This window comes from Bidens hawaiensis, unplaced genomic scaffold (assembly GCF_021521415.1).
Source record: "Bidens hawaiensis isolate Kalapana, Puna unplaced genomic scaffold, B.hawaiensis_p1.1 tig00014645_1, whole genome shotgun sequence".
In the NCBI taxonomy this organism is placed as follows: domain Eukaryota; kingdom Viridiplantae; phylum Streptophyta; class Magnoliopsida; order Asterales; family Asteraceae; genus Bidens; species Bidens hawaiensis.
Window position 1 is genome coordinate 597,660 of NW_027492279.1, and position 8,955 is coordinate 606,614.

Consider the following 8,955-nt stretch of genomic DNA (forward strand, 5'->3'; position numbering starts at 1 on the left):
AGAGAACTCTTCTTAAATAGAGAACTAGTAAAGAATAATTTTTAACTATTTTTAAAAAAATATTTTGTGATTCTTTTTTCTTTCCTCCTAATAAGATGATATTGTTACTAAAAAAAACCCTTAAAACTTGTTGGCGTAGTACATATATGCACTAATGCCTATTGCATATATACAATTGTGTTTTATTGCATATAATACAATACAATTACATTATACAATACGCACTATTGAATATATACAAATACAACACTAATAATTATATGCAATACACACTATGCATGTATGTAATACAACAATAATGCACATATGTACTATATCGATTTTTTTGTATATAATATAACACTATTGCACATATAAAATACAAACAATTGTATATATACTAATCAACACTATTGCACATATAAAAATACACACTAGTGCACATATGCATTAATAAAAAGTCAATGTATTGCATATATGCATTACAACGAGTTTTTTTTTTATTTTTATATTTTTTATGGTAAAGATATAAGAAGGATGAAAGAAAAAAAATTAAAAATATTTTTTTAATTAAATTAAAAATATTTCATTATTAGTTTTCTAGTTCTCTATCTAAATACGAGTTCTCTCTTGATTCTTTCTCTCTCTCTCTCTCTATATATATATAGACACACACGAGAAGTTCATATGAGAATTTATTTTAAAAAAGAATATAGTTTGTTTTTTCAAAAATTATATATATACTAAAAGCCAAGTGTTAGTTTACTCACAGAGTTTCACTATTCATGATTTTGTGGTTGTTGTTTACCCACATTTCATGCTTTTTATATATTAAAGGAGAAATGACATTTATCTTGGGAAGATGCACTCTTCCTCAATTGTGCATTGTTTATTAAAAATGTGTCACATTTTGCTACAAAGTAACTTGGTCGTTTTAAGGTGTTTGAATTTTAGAGTGGATGAAAATTGGGCCGACCCTTGGGCTGAGAATCGATTGTTGACACTGGCAGAGTGGTAGTGACACCACCAAATCACTACTTTCAAAAAATCACTAATTTCAAAACATGCTAAGTCTTATGATCTATTACTTGGTTTTATGGTAGATGCAACATTTTGGCTATTGATTTTTGAAATTTAATTAATTATTATATATATATTTTGGTTATTTAGTTTCGGTCTCGTAATGAGCGTAATAGAAACCGACTGAATTCGCTTAGACTAGTCATATTTTGTGACGGAAACCGACTGAATTCGCAAAGAACGTATGAAAACCGACCGAATGCAGATTCTTTTTTCGTTTTAGTTCTAGTAGCGTAACAAACGTGACGGAAACGATTGAATTTGCATTGGCTCACCACCTCAATGCCAGGGATCGATAATGGTCGGGTTTTTACCAACGTTTGAGTTTTATCAACCGACACCACTCCATTGGTCAACCTCAATTTTATAATTTTTTTGTTTTGGTTTTGGTTTTGGTTTTGGTTTTTGTTTTAGTTCCAGTACAATAACGCGCGTAACCGAATTGCGTCGACTTATCACCGTTCGAGTTTTACTGACTTTTCCGGCGCAATGCGCCAGGTAAAACACTAGTTATATCTATTAAGTATTATAAATATGTAGTAATAATAATAATAATATAAAATAAAAAAGGAATATTTAAAAAAACAACCGCGTCCAGGGGGCTCTAACCCGCGCCTAACAGCAGAAATTTAGGAGAACTTGATCACCAACATTGAACTCGATAGGTTTACGGCGCTTATTGGCGTAGTTCTTTTGATGGCTACGAGCGACAAGAATATGTTGACGAATAAGAGCGATCCGATCAAAAGTTTCTTGAACAAGCTTGGGATATTTCTGACCATAGAGAGCTTCAAAGGGTGCGAGGCCAATACTAGTGTGAAAGCTATTATTATAGGAAAACTCTACAAATGGTAAGTGAGTATCCCAATTTCCACCAAAATCTAGCACGCAAGAGCAGAGCATATCTTTGAGAGTTTGATTTGTTCACTCGGATTGACCATCGGTTTGCGGGTGATAAGCGGTGCTTAGATTAAAATGGGAACCCAAGGCGGTTTGCAACGAACTCCAAAAATGAGAGGTAAACCGACCATCATGATCGGAGATAATGGTCAAAGGTGTTCCATGGAGGCAAATGATGTTCTTGACATAGAGTCGGGCTAATTCGCTTACGGGTGACTTTTCTCGGAAAGATATGAAGTGAGCCTACTTGGTCAACCGATCAATAATCACCAAAATGCTATCATTGCGCCTTTGAGTAGTGGGGAGTTTGGTAATGAAATCCATGGCTATGTCTTCATATTTCCAAACGGGGATCGGAGGTTGCTCAAGAAAGCCAAATGGCTTTTGATGCTCGACTTTAACCTTAGAACAAGTGAGGCATTTAGATACATATACCGCGATATCTTTCTTCTTTCACGGACACCAAAAATGGGACGAAGATCAACAAACATTTTATTTGCAACAGGATGAATAAAGTATTGGTGTGTGCGTGAGTGAGCATAAAAGCTTGTTGATTTGTTTTGACACAAGACCGTGTTATAAAATTAAAAAAATGATTTATACTAAAACTAAACCACACACATATAGGCAAGTGTACCTATCATATATGTAGAATAGTAATGGTAAGAATCAAGCATCGATTCATGGACACGTATGATTTCTAATAATGACTAATATGCGATTAACTTGCTTTAATAATATAAGATAGAATAACCCCTCAATCCTAAGTTAATTACCCTATGACATAAAAGAAAGTATAATTCCTAACTTCATGTCTACCATGAAAATGTCAATTTAAGTAAGCAAGTAGTTTTAGTGAAGTATAAAGATTAGAATTGACTTCGGTTTCTCAAATACCAATTCAAACAACTTTGGGTGGTTATAGTTTATTATAAACAACCTCCCCTTGGTTGATTTAAGTAGACTATAACTACACATTCCTTTAACATATGATTTCTTTAACTAGCATAGCAACCTAATCAATCGTGTTAACAATTTTATTTTAGAATTACCAAAACTAGAGAAATTGATCATATCTTGTATCTTATCATTTCTAAGTACAACACAAGGAAATATGTTTTGGATAAAATATCAAGATATTCTTTTTATCATTTATAGTTTTCAAGAACATGAGTGAATCATGAATGAGTTTTAATCATCAATCTTGAATTAATGAATTATGATGACAAAACATATCTCATCAAATGATAATTGCAAAACAATCATGTACTTCACAAAAACAAAAACACATATTCAATAATCATCAATCGGAATAAAGCTTCTCCATATATTTTAGATGGTAATTGGAGGTTTAGCTCATTTTGAGCATACCAATGAACATCAAAGATGATAAAGATGACAAACATATGATTAAACTAGAACAATCTAACTAATATGATGATGATGATGAGTCTTTCTTCTTCAATGATGATGGGTGATGATGATAGCTGTCTCCAAGCCTTCAAACTCTCCATTGTGTCTTCAATATGAGTGTAAAGTGGGTGTTTTTAAGTGAGAAACCCGTCCTAACTCTCTCCAAACACACTTGAAACAATGAGACATGTACTTCTATTTATAGGCTGTCTGGAGAGCTAGCACACCCCCGTGTCTGGTGAGGCACGTCACCGTGTCCAGCTGTCTAGGTGCATTTAAAGCTCTGTCAAATCGTACATGATACCTCACCACGGGAGCGTGCTAGGTGATACACGGCCCGTGTTTGGAGTATCACACATATTTTTTTTTTGTCTTTTTGTGAAAGATGACTACGGGGGTGTGCTTCCGGAGGCATGGCCCCATGTTTTGCTTCATCAAATTTTGTCTTTCATTAGATCGTACATGATACCTCACCACGGGAGCGTGCTAGGTGATACACGGCCCGTGTTTGGAGTGTCAGATATATATATATATATATATATATATATATATATATATATATATTCTTTTTGTGAAAGATGACCATGGGGGTATGTTTCCGGAGGCATGGCCCCATGTTTTGCTTCATCGAATTTTGTCTTTTTCATTAGATTTTTGTCTTTTTATGCAGAGGTGAACACGGGGGGTGTGCTGCTTGCAACATGGGAGTGTGTTAGGCTGATTAAACACAATTTCTTTGATTTTCTTCATTTTTCTTAGTGTATCCACTTGTTTCTTCCTTTGAGGTTGGAATATACCTGAAAATAGAATAAACATAATAAGTAGGCTTGTCGAACTAGATAATATAATAAAAGATAATATAAAAATCCAAAAGTATTGTCTTTAATTTATGCTTTTAAATTCCTTTGAAATTTACTTGTTAAACAAAAACCACTATGATGTTTACTTCCGGTTAAAATAAATACACCGATTTAGTAGTAAAAATCAAACTAGTGTGTCCGTGGATTGATACTTGGTTGTTATCCATACTATACTACATATAAGACAGATATATTTGCCTATTTGTGTGTAGTCAACTTAAGATAAAAATCATTTTATAAATATAAAACTCGACTTTATATGAAACAAAATTCTTTTGAAAAACGAACAATTTTTCATACCACATTTCACTACACATCATCCTTACAAACTTGTGAAATATCAAATATATATATATATATATATATATCCATATGAACTAGTTAAAATATCAAATTTGTTCTTTTCATTTAAAACAACTGAAAAAATGACCATTCTACCCTTATTTGTTTTAACATTTTAAATTTTTTATATTTAGTTTTTACTATAATATTAGCCCTAATTATAACAAGATTATTGAAGTAATATTTGAACAAAGAAATAAGAGAATAAAGAAAATGTGAGAATGTGAATTTATTAGGATACAAATTACTCGTTATAAATACATGGTATTTATAATACTAAAACAATTATTTAGAAGCACTATTTAGGGGACAAACTTGTATAATTGGTTTGAAAAATGGTGGCATACAAAAATCGTCGGTGATTCGTAACACTCCCCCTTGGATGACACCTTTTCAAAACTTCGGGGTCTTGAAGTACTGTCTCATTAAAAACCTTGCTAAAGAAAAACCCAATGGGAAAAGGCTTTAGCTAAGGGGAAAAGAGTGCAGTATATAGCTCCCCCTCAAGTTGCCGGTCGTTACATTGTCCGTATATGGCGCATGCCAATATCATGAACATGTTTCCTGAATGTTGCTGTGGGAAGTGCTTTTGTGAAAAGATCAGCTGAGTTGTTGCTGGATTGGACATATCTCATCTCAACCTAATTGTCTTTAATAAGGTCCCGAGTAGACTTAAAGTATCTTGGTGGTATATGCTTTGTTCTGTCACTTTTGATATACCCTTCCATCATTTACGAGACACAAGCTGCATTATCTTCATAGATAGGAGTTGGAATTTGATCTTTCTCTAGTCCACAAGAAATCAATATGTGTCGTGACATAGATCTTAACCATACACCTTCTCTTATGGCTTCATGCAATGTAATGACTTCAGCATGATTTGAAGATGTTGCAACGAGTGTTTGTTTCTAAGAACGTCACGAAATTGCAGTTCCTCTATTCTTAAATATGTATCCAGTTTGAGATTTTGCTTTATAGGGATCAGATAAAGAACCTGGATCTGCATAACCAACTAACCCTTCTTTTGAAACGTTAGGATAAAATAAACCTAAATCAACAGTTCCTTTTAGATACCGAAAAATATGTTTAATGACATTCCAATGTCTTTTAGCAGGGGACGAACTGAATCTTGCCAATAAATTAACTGCAAAAGAAATGCCAGGTCTTGTACAGTTAGTAAGATACATAAGTGCTCCAATTGCACTGAGGTATGGTATTTCGAGACCAAGAATCTCTTCATTTGCAAGGATGAAATGGATCATTGTCAACATTGAGTGATCTAACAAACAACGGCGTGCTTAAAGAATTTGCTTTGTCCATATTGAAATGTTTTAAGAGTTTCTCAGTATAAGTTAAATAATGCACAAGTATCCCATTATGCATATGCTCAATTTGTAAACCAAGACTGTATTTGGTTTTTCCAAGGTCTTTCATTTCAAATTCTTTATTTAAAAGAGCAATTGCTTCATTAATTTCTTTTTGTGTCCCAATTAAATTTATATCATCAACATACACAGCTATGATCATATATCTTGATGTTGTCTTATTAATGAAGACGCATGGACATATAAGATTATTCGTGTATCCTTTGCTTATCAAATAATCACTCAAACGTTTGTACCACATCCTTCCAGATTGTTTCAGTCCATACAAGGATCTTTGTAACTTGATGAAATACATTTCCTTAGGCTTTGAGCTTAATGCTTCGGGGAGTTTAAATCCTTCAAGAATTTTCATATAGATGTCACTGTCTAATGATCCATACAAGTAAGCTGTGACAACATCCATAAGACGCATCTCTATATTTTTAGAGCCTGTTAAGCTGATTAAATATCTAAACGTAGTAACATCCATATCAGGAGAATATGTTTCTTCATAGTCAATTCCTGGCCTCTGAGAAAAACCTTGAGCTACAAGTCTTGCTTTATATCTTGTAACTTCATTTTTCTCATTTTGTTTTCTCACAAAAACTCATTTATATCCTACAGGTTTTATTGACTTTGGTGTAATGACAATAGGTTCAAAAACCTTTCGATTGTTTAGTGAATTCAATTCAGCTTGCATGACATCTTTCCATTTGTTACAATCTTGTCGATTTTTACAATTATCTACAAATTTTGGTTCAGGGTCATCATTTTTTTCCATGATATCACTTGCCACAGAATAAGAAAATATATCATCAATATTTTCCATTTCATCTCGATCCTACCTTATATGTGATTGACCATAGTTGTTTGACAATTCCATATTGGAATCATTTATTTCTTCCTGAGGGAATGTTATATCATTTATTCTTTCCTGATGGAAGGTTTTGTCAATCATTCCTTCCTTAGGGTCAATATACTTTTCAGAGCCCTTTCTTTTTAGAGGATTTTTATCCTTTGAACCGATTGGCCTTCCACATTTTAAACGATTTTGGGATTCATGAGGTGCATTATTATGGTTTTGCTTGCTTGGATCTCAACTCAATCTGGAGCATTAGCAGCTGGTATATGAGATTTAGTGACCCTGTTTATATCAGTAAATGCATCAGGTAACTGATTGGCAATTTCTTGTAGATGTATTAATTTTTGAACCTCTGTCTCACTTTGTTTTGATCTTGGGTCTAGGTGTAATAATGATGGAACACACCATGATATATCTCTTTCTTGATTTTTCATTTCTCCCCCTAATGCCGGGAATATTGTCTCGTTAAACTGGCAATCATCAAAACGTGCTGTAAATACATCACCTGTTAAAGGTTCAAGGTATCTTATGATGGAAGATGTTTCATATCCAACATATATTCCCAACATTCTTTGAGGACCCATTTTTGTGCGTTGTGGTGGTGCAATAGGAACATACACAGCACACCCAAAAATTCTAAGGTGAGAGATGTTTGGCTCATTTCCGGAAACAAGTTGCGTGGGAGAGTATTTATGATTTGCACTTGGTCTCACACGAATTAATGATCCAGCATGCATAATTGCATGACCCCAAATAGAAACAGGGAGTTTTGTCCTCATTATTAATGGTCTAGCTATTAGCTATAGGCGTTTGATCAACGGCTCGGCTAAACCATTTTGTGTGTGTACATGAGCAACAGGGTATTCAACAACAATCCCCACAGACATGCAATAATCATCAAAAGCATGCGATGTAAATTATCCCGCATTATCAAACCTTACTCTTTTAATGGTATAATCGGGAAAATGTGCACGTAATTTGATAATTTGAGCAAGAAATTTTGCAAAAGCGACATTACGAGTCGATAATAAAGAGATATAGACCATCTGCTGGATGCGTCTATTAAGACCATGAAGTATCTAAATGGTCCACGTGGTGGATGAATTGGTCCACATATGTCACCTTGTATTCTTTCAAGAAACATTGGTGTTTCTTTATCAACTTTTAATGGCGAAGGCCTTGCAATTAATTTGCCAAGAGAACAAGATGTACATTGAGACATTTTATCTATTTTGTGGATCTTTTGATCTTTCAATGGATGCCCATGTGTATTTTCAATGATCCTTTTCATCATTGTGGATCCTGGATGGTCTAATATGTCATGTCATAAGTTTATGATACCAGAATCACAATAATTTTCTTTGACTGCCATATGTGCTCGAGGCATATTTATATATGTATAATGTAAACTAGAACGGAGCATTGGCAGTTTTTCCAATATCTGATCTTTGCTTATGATATGCAAATATTTTTCATTACTAACAGTCCTTACTGAGTATCATATTTATTATGATATATGTTTTTGAAACTTAACAAATTTCTTGTTGATTTTAGGGAAAATAAAGCAATTTCTATTTTGAGTTTTGTACCTGATATTGTATTGATGATCCCTTTTGTTGGCTTCAGTTTATAAAAATATTTTTTAGATATAAGTATAGTATGTGTGGCTCCACTATCCGCTATACATATATCTTCTTCATTTTGATCTTGTGCTCTAGTAATTTTCATTTTAAATTTTGAAAATATTAAGAAAAATAATAAGTGTATAACGAAGACATTATGATATTTTAATAAGAACTTTATTTAATTGGAAAAACAAACAGTACATGAAGGAAACCATATAATTAAAGATAATGAGAAACACACTTAATTATTGCATATAAGTATTGTCGTCAAGCAACATTTGTTTTAGAGTTCCACATCAAAGTCTGCAATGCTCAACTCAGCATAGAGATCATCAAAGTTATTAATATGGTTCACTTCTTTCTTTTTTCCTTTGAGAGAGGCTTGGTATAGTTCACACAGATGTGGAGCTGTGAGACAAGCCTTTGACCAGTGGTTTGTACTTCCAAATCTAAAACAGGAAGTGCCATTGTTTTCGGACCTACCAGCTTCATTCCATTTATTTTGTTGGTTGGAATTGTTATTTTGTGTA